Below are 21,473 nucleotides of genomic sequence, written 5' to 3' on the forward strand. Positions count from 1 at the left end.
CCTATCCCTCTGGGTCTTCCCAGTGCACCAAGTCCTAGCACTTGTCTCATGCATCCAACCTGGGCTGGTGATCTGTTTCACCCTAGATAATATACATGTTTCGATGCTGTTCTCTTGAAACATCCCACCCTCACCTCCTCCCAGAGTCCACAAGTCTGTTCTATACATCTGAGTCTCTTTTTCTGTTTTGCATATAGGGCTATCGTTACCATCATTCTAAAGTCCATATATATGTGTTAGTATACTGTAATGGTCTTTATCTTTCTGGCTTACTTCACTCTGTATAATGGGCTCCAGTTTCACCCATCTCATTAGAACTGATTCAAATGAATTCTTTTTAATGACTGAGTAATATTCCATGGTGTATATGTACCACAGCTTCCTCATCCATTCGTCTGCTGATGGGCATCTAGGTTGCTTCCATGTCCTGGCTATTATAAACAGTGCTGTGATGAACATTGGGGTGCACGTGTCTCTTTCAGATCTGGTCTCCTCGGTGTGTATGCCCAGAAGTGGGATTGCTGGGTCATATGGCAGTTCTATTTCCAGCTTTTTAAGAAATCTCCACACTGTTTTCCATAGCAGCTGTACTAGTTTGCATTCCCACCAACAGTGTAAGAGGATTCCCTTTTCTCCACACCCTCTCCAGCATTTATTGCTTGTAGACTTTTGGATAGCAGCCATCCTGACTGGCGTGTAATGATACCTCATTGTGGTTTTGATTTGCATTTCTCTGATAGTGAGTGATGTTGAGCATCTTTTCATGTGTTTGTTAGCCATCTGTATGTCTTCTTTGGAGAAATGTCTGTTTAGTTCTTTGGCCCATCTTTTGATTGGGTCATTTATTTTTCTGGAGTTGAGCTTGAGGAGTTGCTTGTATATTTTTGAGATTAATCCTTTGTCTGTTGCTTCATTTGCTATTATTTTCTCCCAGTCTGAGGGCTGTCTTTTCACCTTGCTTATAGTTTCCTTTGTTGTGCAAAAGCTTTTAAGTTTCATTAGGTCCCATTTGTTTATTTTTGCTTTTGTTTCTAAAATTCTGAGAGGTGGGTCATAGAGGATCCTGCTGTGATTTATGTCGGAGAGTGTTTTGCCTATGTTCTCCTCTAGGAGTTTTATAGTTTCTGGTCTTACATTTAGATCTTTAATCCATTTTGAGTTCATTTTTGTGTATGGTGTTAGAAAGTGTTCTAGTTTCATTCTTTTACGGGTGGTTGACCAGTTTTCCCAGCACCACTTGTTAAAGAGGTTGTCTTTTTTCCATTGTATATTCTTGCCTCCTTTGTCGAAGATAAGGTGACCATAGGTTCGTGGATTTATCTCTGGGCTTTCTATTCTGTTCCTTTGATCTATATTTCTGTCTTTGTGCCAGTACCAAACTGTCTTGATGACTGTGGCTTTGTAGTATAGTCTGAAGTCAGGCAGGTTGATTCCTCCAGTTCCATTCTTCTTTCTCAAGGTTACTTTGGCTACTCGAGGTTTTTTGTATTTCCATACAAATTGTGAAATTATTTGTTCTAGTTCTGTGAAAAATACTGTTGGTAGTTTGATAGGGATTGCATTGAATCTATAGATTACTTTGGGTAGTATAGCCATTTTGACAATGTTGATTCTTCCAATCCATGAACACGGTGTATTTCTCCATCTGTTTGTGTCCTCTTTGATTTCTTTCATCAGTGTTTTATAGTTTTCTATGTATAGGTCTTTTGTTTCTTTAGGTAGATATACTCCTAAGTATTTTATTCTTTTTGTTGCAATGGTTAATGGTATTGTTTCCTTAATTTCTCTTTCTGTTTTCTCATTGTTAGTGTATAGGAATGCAAGAGATTTCTGTGTGTTGATTTTATATCCTGCAACTTTACTGTATTCATTGATTAGCTCTAGTAATTTTCTGGTTGAGTCTTTAGGGTTTTCTATGTAGAGGATCATGTCATCTGCAAACAGACAGAGTTTCACTTCTTCTTTTCCTATCTGGATTCCTTTTACTTCTTTTATGTCAAGTCTCGTGCTACACTCTGCACTTCGTTTTATGGAGATGCCGTCTTTCCTTAAACTTCATGAACTAACCCCTGCTATCTTCAAAGTTTTCTTCTGCAGCTTTTCCACCTATCTCAGCCTTCATAGCAATGAAGAGAGTTAGGACTTTGATCTCGACTATGCTTTGGGTTCAGAAAATGTTGTGGCTGGTTGGATCTTCTATCCAGACCTGTAAAACTTTCTTCATATCAGCAATAAGGATGTTTTGCATTCTCAGATTCAGATGCCCAGACTTAGAGAACGAACTTTCATTTGCTGGGGGGAAGGAGGCAGAAAGGGATAGTTAGGGAGTTTGGGAAGTTCATGGACACACTGCTCTACTTAAAATGGATAACCATCAAGGACCTATGTATGGCATATGGTGTGTCTATGTGGGCACACTCAGTCATGTCCAACTCTTTCTGTCTCCACGGACTATAGCCTGTCAGCTCCTCTGTCCATGGAATTTTCCAGTCAAGAATACTGAAGTGGGTTGCCATTTCCTACTCCAGGCGAACTTCCCAGCCCAAGGATCAAACCCACAACTCTGATCACTGTTATGTGGCTGTCCTGTCAGGAGGGGAGTCTAGGGAGAATGGACACATGTATGTATAAGTGTGTATGTATGTATATATGTGTATGTATGTATACGGGTGAGTCCCTTAGCTGTTCACCTGAAACTATCCCAACACTGTAAATCAGCTAGACCCAATACATAATAAAAAGGTTTTACAAAACAGATTGTTTTTCAGTTGGAATCGTTGGAGAAAATTCTGGGGGAAAGACACAAAGATACGAAAAATGCAACTGCCACTTTTGAAGAGCCCAGAGCAAAAGCAGCATGCCTCACAGTCCCCCAGCACACATGAACACTTAGGGGTTCAGCCAGTCACCTAAGCCACCCCTCTGACTGACCCCTGGACACACCCCTACACTCACCCCATAGAAGGAACCAGCTCACCCCACCACCTCAGGGAGTGAGCAAGCAAGGAACCTGTCATTTATTCTCATTCCCCTCTGATGCAACAGGAGCCCCAATAAAGCCTTGCCTCAATTTCTTTTGATTAAGATATTTGATTTATTTCTATTGTCTGGCCTCTGAATTATTTCTATTGATTAAGGAGGCCAAGATCCCTGGTGTGTAACAATTTGCGGACAAGAGACACATGGGGGCTGGGAGGAAGATAGGACTCAGACTCGGGTGGGGCACCAGCTTGGTGGGTTCAGGTGATGGATGTGTCAGGGGAAGACTCTCATGCATAGGCCTGGGGGACAGGGGCCTGGGTTTAATCTCTGGGAAGAGGCAACACGGGGAGCATGTAGCCCCAGTGGAGGAGGCTGGTGAAGAGGCAAGTAACTGGGAGAGCAGAAGAAAGAAGGACAGCGTTAGAGTCCTGGTCAGGAAAGCCAGGTGGGGGAAGACGGGCCTCTCTGGACAGTCCTGGCCACCCTCACTCGTGTGTGCTCCTGGCACCTGGACACAGAGTAGACCCCAGATGGGAGTGGAATCAAAAGGAGGTGATTTTAATGGGTGTTGAAAACGATTATACATTCCAGTACATGAAATTCAACCTAATTGCTCTTGCCACATCCTTGAAACTCTGCTCACATCCATTTCCACATGTATCAATAGGGAACCCAACCTCACTCAGTGACAAGACATGAATTGGAGCACTGCCCTTGCTGAGGGGTCAGCGCGACCCTCTGAGGTCAGGGCTCAATCACCCCTAAAGCTAGCAAAGGCTAAGAGCCCCATGATAACAGAGAGATGGAGCCCACTGTCACAGACATTCACCTCTGAATGTCATTGGTAGACCCACTCCCAAGAATTAGGAGGTCTTTTCAGTCCCAACAAGTGATGGACGACCTCACTCTTCATCAGCGGATAGCCCTGAGATGTGAACGTGAGATGGTCAATGCTGCTTGTACGCTGCATAAAAGTAAATTATGAGGGGAAAGAAAACGGATCACACAGGCTGCCAGTGTAGAACAAGCAGCCAGAAGAGACCGCCAAGTGGCGCCCGGTGGCAGTTCCTGATCCCAGTCTCCACGCGGAACCTGCAAATTCAGGTTGTGGCCTCAGTCCTCAAATTCTTTCTAATGAGCAGTTACTTTGCCCTCCAAAAGGTCTAGGACTTCCCTGGGACGGAAACTACTAGAAAACATATTGCTGATGACACGGCAATTAAGGGCTGTCTTCAAGCCCATTCTAGAGATCCGCAGAGTTCTCCAGTGGGGGTGGTTGGGTGTGTGTGTGGGGGGCGGGGGGGGGGGGCGTGGAAAGCTTCAGTCTTTTTAGAAAAGCAGGGCTTCCCTCGTAGCTCAAGGGAATTTCCCCCCTCTTTAAAGACTGCCTGCAATGTAGGAGACCCAGCTTCGATCCCAGGGTCAGGAAGATCCCAAGGAGAAGGGCATGGCGACCCACGGAAGCACTCTTGCTGGAGAACCCCCACGGCCAGAGGACTGAAGCCCTCCGGGTCGCAAGAGTCGGACAGGACTGAGCGAGTAACCCACCCCCACAGGAAGACTGCAACCCACCCCCACAGGAAGACTGCAACCCACCCCCACAGGAAAGACTGCAACCCACCCCCACAGGAAAGACCGCAGGCAGGAATGGGGAGGAAGGTTGAGGGGCCGGAAGGACTCCGAGGAGAAAAGAGACAGTGAGGGACGGGAGGAGAAAGGAGTGGGTCAGGAGGGGGCTGCTACTGCCGGCGCCATCTGAGGCTTCGGACGCGGGGCGGAGAGTGCACGGGAAGGCGGGGCGAGCCCGCCTATAAACAGCGCCCCGCGAAGTCGGATCCAGCCAGTTTCCAGTTGGTGATGGACCGAACGGCTGGCCCCGGAGCGCGTCTTGGATTCTCGGCTCTGGTTCTGCTCTTGCCTGTCAGGTTATGAACGGCGCGAGGCGGTGAGTTCGGGGATTAACCTGCGGGGAGCGGACACCGGGCCTTAAGACCCGAGAGGGATGAGGGTGTCCGAGGCGGTTGGGGGAACGCCGCGGTGGCGGGGTGGGGGGGGGGGGGGCGCCTCCTGCTTTTAAAGCTCCGCGCGCTCCTTTCCCGCTGGGCTCCTGCTCCCCGCTCGCACTCGCGGCTGGTTGCCCTGGTGAAAACCGAATCCCAGCAGGACGGGAGGGGAGGCAGGGAGACGTGAGAGCCAGGGCGGCGTCACGAAATGCAGCTGCAGCCCCCCTGCCCGCCCCCCAACGTCGGGAATTCGGAGTCCCTGAAGTGGGTGCAGGAAAGGTGGCGGCCGCTCCCGAGGGACCGAACCCCCGGGGTTCAGGGGAAGGCCGGGAGGAGTCTGACCAGTTGCGTTGGGCGCAGGGGAGGTGGGGGCAGACGGGCTAGGCTCTAGGTGGAGTCCGCCACTTGCCCGGGGAGTTGGGGTGGGGGGTGGGGTTGTGCAGGAGGGAGGGGCGGGGAGATGGGTGGACTGTGTCCTAGGAAGCCTCCTTAGAGTCCTGCTTGGTTACATTATTCCCCATCCATCCCTTCAGTCCGTGAAGCACAGGGGCTCCAAAAACTTCCCCTCTGTGAAGGGACCCTAAACTTGCCCTCTGTCAACTGGCACCCTATCCTCTTGCCTGAGAATTCACCCCAGCAGAAGCCTCCCAGCCTGACCCCCTGGACATAAAGCAGGAGAGATGGGAGAAGAGTTTCCCGACGTGTGTGACACAGGGCACCCCACTTCTACCCTTCGGTCCCACATTCATCTTCCCTGAGACTATGGAGACAGTGGCCTATAATAGCCATTATTTAAGACAGGAGTTGGACAACCTTTTCTTCAAAGAGAGTAAATCTGTTGGTCTCGACAAGCCATTTGGTGTCTGTGTCCATTATACATCTCCACATTTGTGGTACAAGAGCAGGCAAAGACGACCTGAAAAAACCTAAAGAACCATGTGACTGCCCTGGGTCACACCACAGTCATGGATGGCTCATCCTCTAGGGACTCATGCAGGGGGTGCCTTAGCTGCCTGTTTGTGAACCAGAAACTAGCTCTGTCCTGCCTTATAGGTTCCGGGTGTTGTGAATGTGAAAGGAGCGTGGGTCCAGCAGGTATGGGCTAATGTCCCCTGACCCCCTCTGCTCTAGAGTGACTTCCTTGGTCCATGGAGATAGGGGACACTGCATGAAGTCTCAGGCATGAGCAGAGAATAGTGTACGCACGCTAAGTCGCTTCTGTCATGTCCAACTCTTTATGATCCTATAGACTATTGCCCACCAGGGTCCTCTGTCCAAGAGATTCTCCATGCAAGAATACTGGAGTGCATTGTCATGCCCTCCTGCATGGGATCTTCTCTCACCCAGGGATAGATCCCACATCTACTCCAGCTCTGACATTGCAGGTGGATTCCTTACCGCTGAGCCACGAGGGCAAACCCCGGAGAATAGTCCTTAACAATTCTGATGTCAGGCCTAGGCCACCTGCTGCTCTCTCTTATGTGTTGCATCTGGCCCTTCTTATGCCACAGTATCACTTCAATCCTCTGATGGCTGGTCTGTCTGAACTAATGATTAGCGCTTGATGAACCCAGATCATCATGGACAACATTGACATTTCATGACCAGTGGCCTCATCTCTACCAGCCCCCAGGACCATACCAGGAGCCACATTTATATGGTGTAGTATTCCCCACTGCAAATCTCTTGGCCTTACTTCAGGACATAAAGGGTCTGTGTTGTGAACCTCCAAGTAAAATGCCATAGATGGCACATAGCACCTTTCCAACCAGAGATACCTTTGATGTCACAGACTCTGCTGGGTCATCTGCCCAAGAAGGAGGTCATCATTCACCAGCAATCATCTATGACTGCTTTTGTGCTAGGACAGCAGTTTTAACAGAAAATTATGGTCTGCAGAGCCTGAAATATTTCGTATGTACAATTATAGACATCTATGGGCCACACCGGGAACTAAATGGAGATAGGGATAGGGATGACACTCCTGCAGCCCTGGAGAGGTTGTAGGTTGGTACTCTGTCATTTTCTCCAGGATATGATATTGTGTTTACACATACTATTGGGTGGTGAAGGTCAGTGTCAGAAGTCTGAACTTGGAAATCACTTCTATGTTAGCCCTCACAGTAATTTACTAACTGTGAAGATTTTTCATTCATATTGCAAATGCAACGGATGTGAAATGAGTACTAGAGGATCAGTGGGTGGGTGACACTCCTGTGGGCAGCACGTGGGACAGATGTGTATTCCTAACCACAGACCTCAGGCACCACAGTAATAACAGGCGGGCTGTGATGATGTTTCAGATTGCTGGACATGATGTCAGTCCCACTCTAGGTCCTTATGAATGTGGGCGTGGCTTCTCTGCCAAGTGTACACTTACCCCAGTCACTGACCATGTGACTTCCAAAGGCCAGAAGGACTTCTGCACTTGCTGTGGTGATAAGAGGCCCTCCTTGCTGATGCCTGGCATCTCTGTCTCTAGTAATGGATTCTGAATATAAGACCTGACTCAGTGCTGGCAACTGAGGATCTAGACATTTTGTTGGAATGTCTGAATTCAGCTTCCTGAACATCCAGCCTTGTGTCTGTCTCTGTATTTTTTTTTTTTTTTTAATTTTTCCTTTTAATCGTGTAGTTTTTAACAGTGCTCACTGCTCATCTGTTTCCCTCTAGGATCTCTCTGTGCTATGAGCCAGCATCACACTCTCTGCAGTCAGGCCTGGCTACACTGGGACTCTCTAGTCACTCTGACCACTGCATCTGCTTTGTTTCTGAAATAGAGCACTCCACCTGGCATCAGCTCTTTCCACCTTCTCCATCCTTACTCCTGCTGGAAGCCCACAGGAACACCATCTCCTACCACCATCCTTGACCTTCAGCAAAAGTCATCCTTGAGCTGTTGGAGATGCTTCTCCTCCATTCTTTCCTCTCAGGCTCCATAGAACCTGGTGAACTGCACACTTTCCTGCCCTTTCATTCCATGTCCACTTTGGCAGATTCGCGTCTCTGAACCTTTAATCCCTTCCTCTACCACCTGCCTCGGAAGTTCTGGATTTTCTCTTTCATGCCATGTGGACCAGGCCTTCTCCAGGCTTCCAAGACCCATCCTAGTGGGAGATCAGCAGCATCTCCCTGTCCTTGCTAAGTCCTGTGACCCCTAAATGTGAATTCTCCTTTCTGCATCTTTGGGTTCTATGTTGGCCTTAGGAGCAGAGTGGAGATAATGTTATGTGGCTTCTCCACTTGCTCAGCCTGTAGGTGGTGTTGAAGGGCAGAGTGGCCTTCCTGCTCTGCCAACCCAGCCCTGCAGCTTTACTCTGCTCTCATATAAGTGGGGGGAGGAGGTAACGGGTCTTCTTCTCCCAACCCTGCCCTCACCTGCGTTTTCCTTCACAGACACTCACTGTCTTTGCTACAACTTCACCATCGATCCTCAGCCCAGTCCTGGAGAGCCATGGTGTGTGGTTCAAGGCCAGGTAGATGGGAATGTTTTTCTCTCCTATGACTGTGGTGACGCCAAGATCCAATCCACAAGTCCATTGGGAGAAGAGGTGAAAACTACGAACACTTGGGAAACACAGACAGAAACGTTGAGAGACATCGGGGACTTGCTCAAGGGGCAATTGCCTGACATCATACTGGAGAAACACACAGTCAGGGGTGAGTTCAATTCAGCTCAGTTCAGTCGCTCAGTCATGTCCCGCTCTTTGCAACCCCTGGAACTGCAGCATGCCAGGCTTCCCTGTCCTTCACCAACTCCCAGAGGTTGCTCAAACTCCATCGAGTCTAGGGGTGAGTTAGGAAGTCCACAGACTGAAGGGGCACACTGGGGGCTTAGCTGCATCCATTGTTTATGGGTAAAAAATTCAATTGGATCTTAGTCCTTCCCTAGTAGTCCAGAGGAAGGAGAGGGCCTTGGAGGAGAGAACAGGGCTAAAGTACCTGGGCCCAGAGGAGGTGGACCAAGATGAGGCAAAGAATTTGTCGAGTTCAGAGCCTGAGCTCTTTCTTTTCCTCGGTAGGGTCAGGCCCTTGACCCTGCAGAGCAGGATGACATGCTGGTGTGAAGAGGATGGATACATCAGTGGATCCTGGCAGTTTGGCTTCAATGGACAAATGTGCCTCCGCTTTGATTCAGAGAATGGACACTGGACAGAGGTTCATTCTGGAGGGAGACAGATGAAAGAGAAGTGGGAGAATGACACAGATGTGACCAACTTCTTGAAGAGGGTCTCCATGGGAGACTGTCGGGACTGGCTTCAGGATTTTATGGTGCCCTGGGAAAAAACGTTGAAGACCTCAGGTAAGTGAGACAAGTATAAGGAAGTGGTAGTCCATGCAAGGTGATATGGACCCAGTCTCTGTGTGTGTCTGTGTGTCTCTGTGTGTACATGTGTCTGTGTGTGTGTGTGTCTGTGTGTGTGTGTGTGTGTGTGTGTGTGTGTGTGTGTACATGTGTCTGTGTGTGTGTGTGTCTGTGTGTGTGTGTGTGTGTGTGTGTGTGTGTGTGTTTGTTTTGGCAAAGTGATCCATCTAAAGTGAGTTGTTGCTGAAACATGGATGGACTTAGAGAGTGTCTTACTGAGTGGTCTAAGTCAGAAAGAGAAGGAGAAATATGACATGCCTTATATGTGGAAACTAAAAAGAAATAGTACAAAGGAACTTACAAAAGAGAAAGAGACTCACAGACTTAGAAAATAAGCTTATCATTGAAACATGTATATTATCTAGGGTGAAACGGATAACCAGCCCAGGTTGGGTACATGAGACAAGTGCTCGGGCCTAGTGCACTGGGAAGACCCAGAGGGATCGGGTGGAGAGGGAGGTGGGAGGGGGGACTGGGATGGGGAGTACATGTAAATCCATGGCTAATTCATTTCAATGTATAACAAAAACTACTGTAATGATGTAAAGTAATTAGCCTCCAACTAATAAAAATTAAAAAAAAAAAAAAAAGAAAATAAGCTTATGGTTCCCCGGGGGAAGGGATAGTTAGGGACTTTAGGAAGGTCATGTACACACTGCTATATGTAAATGGATAACCACAATCTCCCACTGTATAGCATATGGAACTCTACTCAATGTTATGTGCCAGCCTGGATGGGGAGAAGGGGTACATGTATATCTATGGCTGAATCCCTTTGCGGTTCACCTGAAACTATTATAATGTTGTTGATGGCTATACCCCAATACACAATGTTTTTGGTGCTAATAAAAGAAGAGAATGTAAAAAAAGAAAAAAAGTGAGGTGTCCTGGGAGAACACTGACCCGGGGATGCTCTGTCATCCTCCTTCCTCTTCCACCTCCTGATGTCTCTTCCTCATATTACAGGCCTTTGGACAATTGAACATGGATTTTTCCTGATGCCAAACCTGTAGACATCTCTTTGATTTCTGGGATTTATTTCTCACTGTACACTCTTTCCAGAGTCTTCTTCTCAATATCACCAATCCTCCTTCTGGAAATCTGTCAACACCACCTCTGCTGTCAGCTTCTGAGGACTCCATCCTCATGTCACTGTCTCTATGTCCCAGCAGGACTGAGGGGCTGTGTTGGAAACCTCGCTCCCCCATCAGCTGTCAGAGCCCTTGAGGACGGGGCTCCTCCATTCCCCCATCTCGCCTGGGGATCTATCACTGGGGCCTCCATGTGATGGGTGTAAACTGTCTGCACAGTAGGGATACCTGAGTCAGGGGGGCGAGGAGGCATCTGCCCAGTGTGGGGTCTGGACAAGGGCATCACTCTTACTCTCCTTGCAGCATCACCGACCACAGTCCCCCCTACAGTGCAGCCCAGGAGGTGCCAGGGCCTGGGATTAATCTGTGATGCAGGAAGGAAGTGTTGTATAAAGGGGAACCCCTTCCAGGGCCAGAAACTGGGCTCTTGTCTAACACTCAGAAAAGGATTGTCTGAGGAGACACATGTGCTGACAAAGCAAGAGATTTTATTGGGAAGGGCACTTGGGTGGAGAGCAGGAGGGTGAGGGAACCCAGGAGAACTGCTCTGCCGCGTGGCTCACAGTCTTGGGTTTTATGGTGATGGGATTAGTCTCCAGGTGGTCTTTGGCCAATCATTCTAATTCAGAGTCTTTCCTGGTGGCGCACGTGTCGCTCAGCCAAGATGGATGCTAGCGAGAGGGCTTCTGGGAAGTGGACGGACACACGGTGTCTCCTTTGACCTTTCCCGAACTCTTCTGGTTGGTGGTAGCTTATTAGTTCTGTATTCCTTATCAGGAGCTCCTGTCAAAAAACAGCTCATGCAAATGGTTACTATGGTGCCTGGCCAGGGTGGGCAGTTTCAATCAATGTGCTTCCCCTAACAGAAGGAGGAGGTGACAAGAAGCCGCCGGGCCTGGGATGGGGGTGGGAGTGAAGGACAGAGGAGCCCCTCAGTGAGGTCGGGGCTGGAGGGGGGACTGGGGAGGGGCAGCTGCAGGAATGTGGCAGGATTTCCTCAGTCTCCTGGACCAAGGCCTCTTTCTTTTCTGCAGGAGGCGGTGTTTCCAGAATGCGCCTTACAGGGACTCTCTGGCTTTGACTAAGCCTTTTTGGCCGCCTTTGTTCCCCTTCCATTTACTTTATAGCCAAGAAGTCAGAGCCAGGAGTTCTGAGCCTCCCTTCCCGTTATGATGACGCAGTAACTGCGTTGTCTCATGTGTCCTGTTATGTCTGGGGAACAGACTCCTCAGTCTCCTTTTTTTCCACCAATCTATTCTGCCTCTTTCTCTTGGTGCTAAGTGATGGAATCCCTGCAATGAAATGTTCAGCTACTTGAACAAGAGACCTCCACACATAGGACACTTTCTGTCTTCTTCTAGTTTGTGAAGAATCAGACTCTCCTCCGTATGGCAATCTCGTTGTTGCAAGTGATGATAATGCGAGAAAAATATCGTCTTCTATTACAGGACTCAGGGATTCTTTCTGTGTTCAGAGAAACAACTTCAGAGTATTTTCAACAGAAGAAAATATTATGTGAGTGTCTCTTTTAGTAATTTTATTTCTGAATACTAATACTTAAGTCAGTATCTTGCTATTGCAAAAAACATAAATTCTTCAGCTTTCTTTTTCTTCAAGGAGAGAACTCGGGACATTTCACCTTTTTTTCCACCTATTGGGATTAAATAGAATTGATGATTCTGCTACATTTATTGTGGAAGCAGAGAATGAAAAGAACACTCTTAAAGTAACCTGTGGCCTAGCTGTCAAGTTGGCAGCATGCCAAGAAGCTGTAAGCTATAGTTCGAGCCAAAACAGAAAAGGAAAGACAACCTCAACAGAAGTAGGTTACCTTTATTCAGGCAAGGAGGGGCGACAGTCGGCCAAAGACCAGGCTGAGCGCCAAGAGGGATCAGGGAGACTCCATATTTATAGGGAGGTTTGTGGAAGCGATAAGGGAAACGTGAATCAGGCCAGATATTTTGAGTATTCTTTAGTTGAGATTGCATTTGTAGTTGGGCAGGGGGTGATAAGTCTTCTGGGCAGGTGTAGGGGGTGGAAGATTTCTGGGCAGGGGGTGATAAGTCCCAGATAGATGCAACCAGCCTGGAGCATGAGGGGGGAACTAAAGTTCTGTTTTGTTTTCTCCAAAGTTAGATGATTCAGCAAGGGCCTTTGAGACTGTTGGTTTCTTTTCTAGGCCCAAAAGACTCCTTCAGAAGCTATTTTAGTTACTGTCAGGCCTCTCTGAAGTCTTGGCTCCAACACGACTCTTATACACACGCCTTCCATTGTAGACCACGTGCGGTCGCCTGTGGCCAGTCGGATTAACACTGGGGTGCATTGGGTGAGAGTAAATCTTGATCACTGAAGACAAAGTCCGCCAGGTTAGGATGGAGAAGAAAGTAGGGAGAAAAATGCAGGATGACTGAGCAGAAGATGGAAAAAGAAGCAAAAGAGGCAGGTGGGAGACAGAGGTGGGGTGGGGGGAGCCGTTGTCGGAAGGAGAGGAGAAGCCAACATGGCCCTGAGCATTTTGTTCACAAAAGTTACGGGGTCTGTGAGGGTGGGGTATTTAAAGTGAATTTTGCTTTTTAATGTCACCACTGTTTTCTTTGTGGTTGTTGTTGCTGTTTTTAATGAGGAATTACATTTGAATATTTTCAGGATACTTCCTCGGTATAATTGTTCTTTGCATTGTTTTTCAACAGGGCTTTCTCAGTCTCGGACAGAAGACTTTGGGCGGTGGGCGGAGGCGGAGGTGTAGACACACTCCAGGCTACGATTTGCCCCTTACTCTTCTAAAACTGCTGGGAGGAATGTCTCTAGCTCACACCGCAGGCCATCCTTTGCTGATACTGCAGCTGATAGAACCCAGGAAGGCTCTGGGCAGTGAGTGTCCTGGGATCTGGGGCTCTGGCAGGGGGAGTGGAGCAGGGGAGGAGGGGAAAGGAAGGGGCTCCACCCTGGTGGGGGCCTGTCTTCCAGCTCTTAGGATGGTCAGGTGTGGTTTAGCTGGACGGGCTGCCCAGGAGGTGACACCCAGTGTGCAGGGACTCCAGCCCAAGACAGGGTGCCTGGGCCTGTGCTCCTGGAGCAGCTTGCCCTCTCATGCCAACTCCACCTCCCACTGCAGTAAAAAGTTTCCTGATGATTAGGGGCCCCTCCTGAATGTAGCCTGTGTTCTGTGGTCTTTTTTTCCCACTCTTGTTGAAAGTCCTGTTTGTTCAGATGGATTTTTAAGCCACTAGAAGGCAGACATTGTCTTCTGTTTTTGCTGCCTCAGAAGTTGGTACATGATGGTAAAAATATGTCACATAAATCTTCCTGCTAACAGTATTGGACCCAAAGGATCCACAGTGGCATCCAAGAGATTAAAGCTCAGACAGTAGAAGATGAGGCAGGACTGAGGACGCAGCAGAGGAGGGGGTCTGGGAGAGAGACCCCTCCCTCTGCAACCAGGCCCTGGAGGGGAATCTCCCAGACGCACCTGTGGTTTCTCTCACAGATGCCCACTCTCGGTGCCTCAACCTCGCTGTCAAATCTCAGTCCAGACCAGGCCAGCCCTGGTGTCAAGTCCAGGGCTCCATGGACACAAAGCCTTTCCTCCAGTGTGACAGTGACAGCAGCAAGGTCAGACCTTTGGGTTTCCTGGGGGAGGAGGTAAACGACACCAAAGCGTGGACTGAACTGAGCCAGACGCTGGGAGAAGCAGGAAGAGAGCTCAGGATGGTCCTGCCTGTGATCAAACTGGACAAAAAGGAGATGAGGGGTAATATGGGAAGGGGGTGGGGAGCTGGAGACAGCAAGAGAGGGATAGGGACGGAGTGCATGCAGGGAAGCCCTTCCTGTGAAAAGACTGAACACGATCCAGCCTTAGAGACCAGGTGGACCTGATGGGTAAGAGGGGGAGGTCATGGTCAGAAGATCACGGCCCCTAGATGTGCAGACACACATGAGTGACTAGGGAGGATGGACTGCGGACATCCAGAAAGATTCACCGTGTCTGGGGGCGCAGGTCCTCCCACCCTGCAGATCAGGCTGTGTTGTCAGCGTGAAGCCGAGCAATGCTCTGGTGCATCCTTGCTCTTCAGCCTCAATGGACGGACAGCCCTCCTCCTTGACCCCATGAGCATAACCTGGACAGTCATCGATCCGGGAGCCACAGGCCTCAAGGAGGAGTGGGGGCACAACCAGGAACTGGCAGAGTATCTCAGGAAGATCTCAACGGGAGACTGCAGTTATTGGCTTAGGGAATTCCTGGAACACTGGGAGAACATGCTGCTCCCAGAGCCCACAGGTAACTGAGTGGGGTGTTGGGGAGGTGGTAGCTCTCTTCAACGGTCTAGTGCCTTCATGTGTGGATATGAGCACATATGTTTGTGCAATTAAAAATGTGGTAGCTGGATGGAGTGACTGATCTTTTGGTGGACTTCCTGTCTGGAGAGTCAGTGATGGGCATTGCATAGGATTTCCCAACATCCTCCTTTCCCAGCCCACCTCCCTTAGCACAGGAGCCCCTTTCCTCATTAACCAATGACCCAGTTCCATAACCCTGCTAAATGGTCCCCAGATTTATATATATATTGTTTCCAGACCTTCTCTCCTTCCTGTTGTCCTGATCCTTTAACCAGCTCAAATGTCACTTAAAGAAGCCCTCACCCCTCCCCAGACCGAATTAAGCACCTCCCCAGCTGTGTTCTCCCTAAAAAGGACTCCCCACAGTAAACGTGTCCACCTGCAAGATTGTCAAATAATCATTTGCTCTATCCCTCAGTAGAAGTAGAAGCTCTGTTATGAGGACAGAGCCCAACTCTATTCATCTTTCTGCCCCAATTGCTTCACGTATCGAGCCAGCATCTATGTAGGTGGACAGGTGCTATCTGCGGACAGTAGATGCTGAGGAAGGTGGGCTCTTAGATGTGACAAGGCTTGTGCCTTTTTGTTTGTTTTAGAACCACTCACAAAGGCCCTGAATAACCACCAGCCTGCATCTATCCCATTAAATAAATGCATCCTCCCATTGATCTTCATCTTCATCTGCCTAATTGTCATCATATTCAAGAAATGTATGAAGAAATCAGGGACCACAGAAGGTGAGAATCAGGCTGTCCTCTGGTTCCTGGGCAGGTTTCTTCCAGTCAGGACTTCAGAGAAGTGAGCCACAGGTCTCACCCAAACCCCTCTCTACTGGTACCTAGGAGGATGCTCTTTCTTAGTCTTGGGCCCCCACACTTCCCGGTAGGTCTGAAATTACTCTGTTGTTGGGGTAGAAGAGGCTGTGTAGGCAGTAAGATAATGCAGTGAACAGAGGGAAACCAAGTATCTACTCCTGTGGCAGGGAGGGGAGAGGCGGGGTCTAAACTTTAAAAGGCTGGGGTGGGGTGTTGTCTTGTTGAGATCACACCCAGGGTTTCCCCAGTTCTTTGATGAAAAAAAAAATGTTTTTTTTCTGACAATACCGTGATTCAGTTCAACAGTTTACCTAATGTTCTAACAGCTGTTCGTTCCATCATCTGATGTTTCTTCTATTGACCATGAGAAGGTGGGAATGTTAGATGAGCCCTTGGATGAAGAAACTGATCTTTACTGCCAGTCTGGCTGCCAGTCTAGTATATTCTCCTCTACTCAGAGTTGTGTTTACCAAGAAGCTAGAGAACTCCTGACTTTCCATGGCTGTTGATGGGCCCTTCCCATGTATTGACTTAGTCATTTTGAACAATTTGCTAAATAAGATATTTGCTCCTAATCAGTTAAGGGTATCAGCTTTACCTGATGCTTTTCTATGAGTTCCCTCCATTTTAGGTGGAATTGGAGTGTTTGTTGGCACTTTTAAATTCCATTAAGAGGAATATGAGTTAGGAATAAATATATGTGGTTTAATGAGATATACTTCATGTGTTCTCACTTTTATGCACAGTTACTTCATGCTTTTATGGCCAGAATTGTATTCCCCTGAATTCATGTGTTAAAACCCTAAACCCCCAGGACCTAAGAATATGACCATATTTAATGACAAGGCCTTTATAGAAATAATAAGGTTAAAATGAGGCCATTAGGGTCTACCCCTAATCCAGTCTGATTGGTATCCTTATAAGAAAATGGAACAGACCTGGTATGTTACATGGAGGGCCATGTGAAGACATGGGGATGAGATGTCTGTCTGCAAGCTGAGTCAATTCCTAGGCAGGTTTAAAAGAATTCCAGGGACCCCGAGGAGGAGAAAGGGGTCTGGCGCTCTCAAGGAGGAGATAGGGGTCTGGAATTCTCAAGGAGGAGGAAAGGACAAACTTTTTTTCTACATTCCTTAATAAGGACAGAGGATGAGATGGTCTGGGAGTTGGTGATTGGACAGGGCTATCTTCTCACAGCTGCTCCAGTGCCTACCATCTTACTGGGGTTTCTCTGACCTTGGACGTGGGGTACCTCCACACGGCCAGTCCAGCAAAGTGCAGCCAATGCTTCTGACCTTGGACATGGAGTACCTATTCATAGCTGCCCCAGTGCCAAGCAGCCGCGGCTCACCCAAGATTGCTGGGAGAAATATCAATAACCTCAGATATGCAGATGACACCACCCTTACGGAAGAAAGTGAAGAAGAACTGAAGAGCCTCTTGATGAAAGTGAAAGAGGAGAGTGAAAATGTTGGCTTAAAGCTAAACATTCAGAAAACTAAGATCACAGCATGGGGTCCCATCATTTCATGGCAAATAGATGGAGAAACAGTGGAAACAGTGGCAGACTATTTTGGGGGGCTCCAAAATCACTGCAGATGATGACTGCAGCCATAAAATAAAAAGACACTTACTCCTTGGAAGAAAAGTTATGACCAATCTCGACAGCATATTAAAAAGCAGAGACATTACTTTGCCAATGAAGGTCCATCTAGTTAAGGCTATGGTTTTTCCAGTGGTCATGTATGGATGTGAGAGTTGGACTGTGAAGAAAGCTGAGCACTGCAGAATTGATGCTTTTGAACTGTGGTGTTGGAGAAGACTCTTGAGAGTCCTTTGGACTGCAAGGAGATCCAACCAGTCCACCCTAAAGGAGATCAGTCCTGGATGTTCACTGGAAGGACTGATACTGAGGCTGAAACTCCAATACTTTGGCCACCTGATGCGAAGAGCTGACTCATTGGAAAAGACCTTGATGCTGGGAAAGATTAAGGGCAGGAGGAGAAGGGGACGACAGAGGATGAGATGGTTGGATGGCATCACCAACTCAATGGACATGAGTTTGAGTAAACTATGGGAGCTGGTGATGGACAGGGAGGCCTGGAGTGCTGCGGTCCATGGGGTCACAGAGTTGGACATACTGAGTGACTGAACTGACTGACTGACCATTTATTGAGATTTGTGCACTAAACTGTAAGGGTGTCACATTTCAACAATAAATTAATATCACAGTTTTTTCACTATATCTAGACAAACTGGAAGTTTTCTCCTTCCGGAATAAAATCAGTTAATTCAATTATGAAGATGCTGTAAATTTTTCTTTTCTGATGAGAATCACAAGTTTTTATTAAAACTCTTGTATATCAAGGACACAAATTATATCAGACTTCTATTTTCCACAGCTGCCAAAGAATAAATTTTGATTGTTTTACGCTGTCGGGTATGGTAATTTTTTATGAAAGGACTTCCAACCCAGTCTGCATCGGCTTGAGCTTTATTTCCAACACCAAAGGTAGTTGGTGAGTCATAATGCAGCCAGGAGACCAGTTTTAGAAAATAGCAAAGAAATAGACCCAGGGATGTCTAGACACTTGACATCTAGTAGGTGTGGCAAGAAATACCAGTGAAGGGTGTACTGATCAGTACATAGGAAAGGGGTAACTGGTTAATGATGTAAATAGAAAGGAATTTCTATTTGACACAATATAGAAAAATTAATTTTAGGTTGATTAATACATGAATATGACTGTTCATGCAATCACAGGGCTGCACGCTAGTAGGAGTGTATTTGGTGAGTTTCTTTAGGTAGGGGGCTGGAGCATTAAAAAAGAGAAGACACTGTTTCAGGTAGGATTCAGGTTGTTGTTGAGTCACTAAGTCATGTCCAGCACTTTGTGACCCCATGGACTGCAGCACACCAGCCTTCCCTGTCCTCTGCTTTCTTCTGGAGTTTGCTCAAACTCATGCCCATTGAGTCAGTGATGCCATCCAGCCATCTCATCCTCTGTTGCCCCACCCTCAGTCTTTCCCAGCATCAGGGTCTTTTCCAATGAATCAGTCCTTTGCATCAAGTGGACAAATTATTGGAGCTTCAGCTTCAGCGTCAGTCCTTCCAATGAATATTCAGCGTTGATTTAGTTTAGGATTGACTGGTAGAGACCTAAAATTCCTGGATCAGCCTTGGGGCAGAGTCCTGGCAGCCAGCCTGTTCCCAGAACTACCCCGAGCTTTGTGTGGGCTCTGAGACTGCTGTAGGGCCCCCTGTCTCGGGCGAGGACTCTCAGAGTATGAGTGTGTTTGTGTGTGTGTGTGTGTGATAGTGTCACGCGTGTGTATGCTCCTCGGTTCTTTGTCTCGTCACAACAAAAATTTGGAGTGACGGACATTAAAGCCCCTCGGCAGGTCACAGCTCTCGGAGGACAGACCATGTTATAGCTCTTAAAGAAATCAGTGTTACAGCTCAATGTTACAGCTCTATTTATTTAGATAATAGCAGGAAAATCTATCTTCGAGGCGTGAGGGCACGTCGATCCAAAGACGCGAAGAGAAGATTGCTCCATCGCACGGGAGAAAGAGAGAGAGAGACTTTTGGCTCCTCTTTTTATATGTTTCTCTGTCCCTGGGCCTGTCTTATGTAAATTGGGCCAGCCAGGAGTGTTGTTTGTTTTACCTGAGGTTCTCACTCCGGTCCTCAGACCTTCCTTTGTTCTATTTTCGAGGGCTTTCTCTTCCAGGTCTTTAAGCCACCGCCATTTTGGACTCTTTTTCCCTATTCTAACTACCTAACAATAGAAAGGAGGTTGTGCCTGAGAGGAGAAGGGCACAAGAGAGGAGTGTGTGTGGCGGTGACACTTATGTGTGATGAGGAAGGTAAGTGAAGAGAGTGAGGGACCACTGGGGAGAGTGTGTTGGGTGTGAGGGGAGTAACTACAACTCTAATGAGTTGGGTGTTTGGTGTGTGTGTGTGTGTGTGTGTGTGTGAGACTCTGGACAGGTGAGCTTGGGACAGAAGGGGAGTGGACAGTATGCATATGCAGAGGTCCCAGTAGCGGATCCCCTTGGGGACCAGAGAGGAGGAAGACAGTGAAGGGAAATGGCTGTGAGGGGAAAGTTTCTGGATGGCAGTGGACGTAGACAGGAGCCTTCTGTGTGGAACTTTGTGTGAAGCAGTGTGTACAGTGTGAGGAAACCGGGGTCCCTGTGGGAGGGGAACCCAGTGTGTCTTGGCAGAGAGTGGAGAGTGTGGAGGGCAGGCAAACGGGCACTTGTGTGTGAAAGGAAGTGTGTGGTGGGGGGTGGGGTGTGCAAAGTGGGGAGAGGGTGTGCGGAGACTTGCACGGACAATTTCTCGAGGGCTGGTGTGCACAAGGGTGGAAGGATGTAAGTGAGAAGCATGGAGTGTATGAGGGGTGTATGAGTGTGTGGAGCTGGAGAGTCAGGGTGGAGGATGAGGGGGCTTGTATCTATGACTGTGGGGGCTGTGAGAAGAAACACGGATGGGGAGTATGGGGCTAAGGCGGGTGATGGCTGTTGTTGGAGTGGTTGCCATAACAACCGACTCCCTCTGGCTGGCTTTTCCTTAGCCTGGACTTTGGAATAAATTAACAGGTTTATTCCTGGCCTGGGCCCAGAACTGAAGTTTTAAGGGAGCCAAAATGGGCGGGGATAGTAAAGAAACTGACACCCCCGTGTCACTCCCTTTCAATCTTTTTTTCTTTTAGCTTGGAAATGCCACACAAGAATAGCTGCCTGGGGACAGGTGTCAGCTGGGGTCACCAGCCTTCACCTGCTCACGCCTGCCCCAGGCCCAGGGGCTGAACTGCATTCCCTCCTTGTTTCCAATCAGCCTGGAGCCTCTGAGCAATTACATTCCCTTCAATCCCCTCCGGCCTGCAAAGCTCAAGGGGAGGGACTCCTGGGGGTGCAACAGGTGGGAGTGGGGACACAAACGGAAGTGGGTTTTGTGTGTGAAGAGAAGAGTGTGAGACACTGAATGGAGCTGGGAAGGTCGAGCAGGGTTGGCCCCAAGGGATGCGCAGGGTGGGGCAAAGATGGGAGGTGGAGAGAAGCAGAAGGAAGACGCAGGGGCGGGGCGCGAACCCTCTACCACGAGCACTCTGCCATGCCCCTCTCCAGGCTGGGTCCCCCCTCACTGTCCCCTAATCGCTGCCTCGTCCTCGCTTCTCCCTTCACCTTCCTTCTCACCTTCCTGCCTTTCCTCTTACCGCCCCCCCATCCCAGATTTTCCCAGGTCTCCCCCGGGTCTGTCCAGCAGCTCAGGCAGGAAGCCAGGAACCTGCACAGTGAGACCCACCGGCCCCACCCTTAGACACCCACGGCCACATATGTCCTGAATTTCCAGCAGCAGCAGAAGCAGTTTCAGGGGCAACAGGACTCAGGAGCCTGAGCCAGTTTCCTGGAAAACACTCCACCCCACCCACAGCATTGACTCCAGGAATTCTCTACTTCCAGAGTCTTCTACTCCTGGCATCCTCCCAGGCTCCATACAAGGACTTTAGCTTGACAAGAGGCCACCCTCCAACTGATCCTATCATAATGTTTACTTCCCACCAGATGGTTTTTGTTTTTTAGCTAGGTTGTTAGCTGCAGAACTCAGGATCAGACAGGATCATGTGTTTTTTGTCTCTTGGGTCACTTGGCACTCTCCTCTTCACACGGCTGACCCCCTCCCCAATATGTTAGGGTTACTGTACTGGCATCAGCCTGTTCCCTGGGGAAGTCCTCAGCCATCCATGTGGATGTGTCTACGGCACATCAGGGGTTAAATGGAGTCACCAGTGAGGATGGGGGAAGGGGAGGGAGGTTGTAAGGGAACCAAAGAACAGCAGGGACAAGGGAGAAACTGACAACACCTGTC

The 21,473-nt window shown here is 48.5% G+C and overlaps 1 pseudogene; it reads left to right on the plus strand.

The window, feature by feature from the left end:
* The first annotated feature begins 4,772 nt into the window (after nt 1–4,772).
* On the plus strand, nt 4,773–14,182 carry LOC110148334 (UL16-binding protein 1-like; annotated as a pseudogene).
* The last annotated feature ends 7,291 nt before the right edge of the window (nt 14,183–21,473 follow it).

The sequence above is a fragment of the Odocoileus virginianus genome, chromosome 34, assembly GCF_023699985.2.
Source record: "Odocoileus virginianus isolate 20LAN1187 ecotype Illinois chromosome 34, Ovbor_1.2, whole genome shotgun sequence".
Taxonomy (NCBI): domain Eukaryota; kingdom Metazoa; phylum Chordata; class Mammalia; order Artiodactyla; family Cervidae; genus Odocoileus; species Odocoileus virginianus.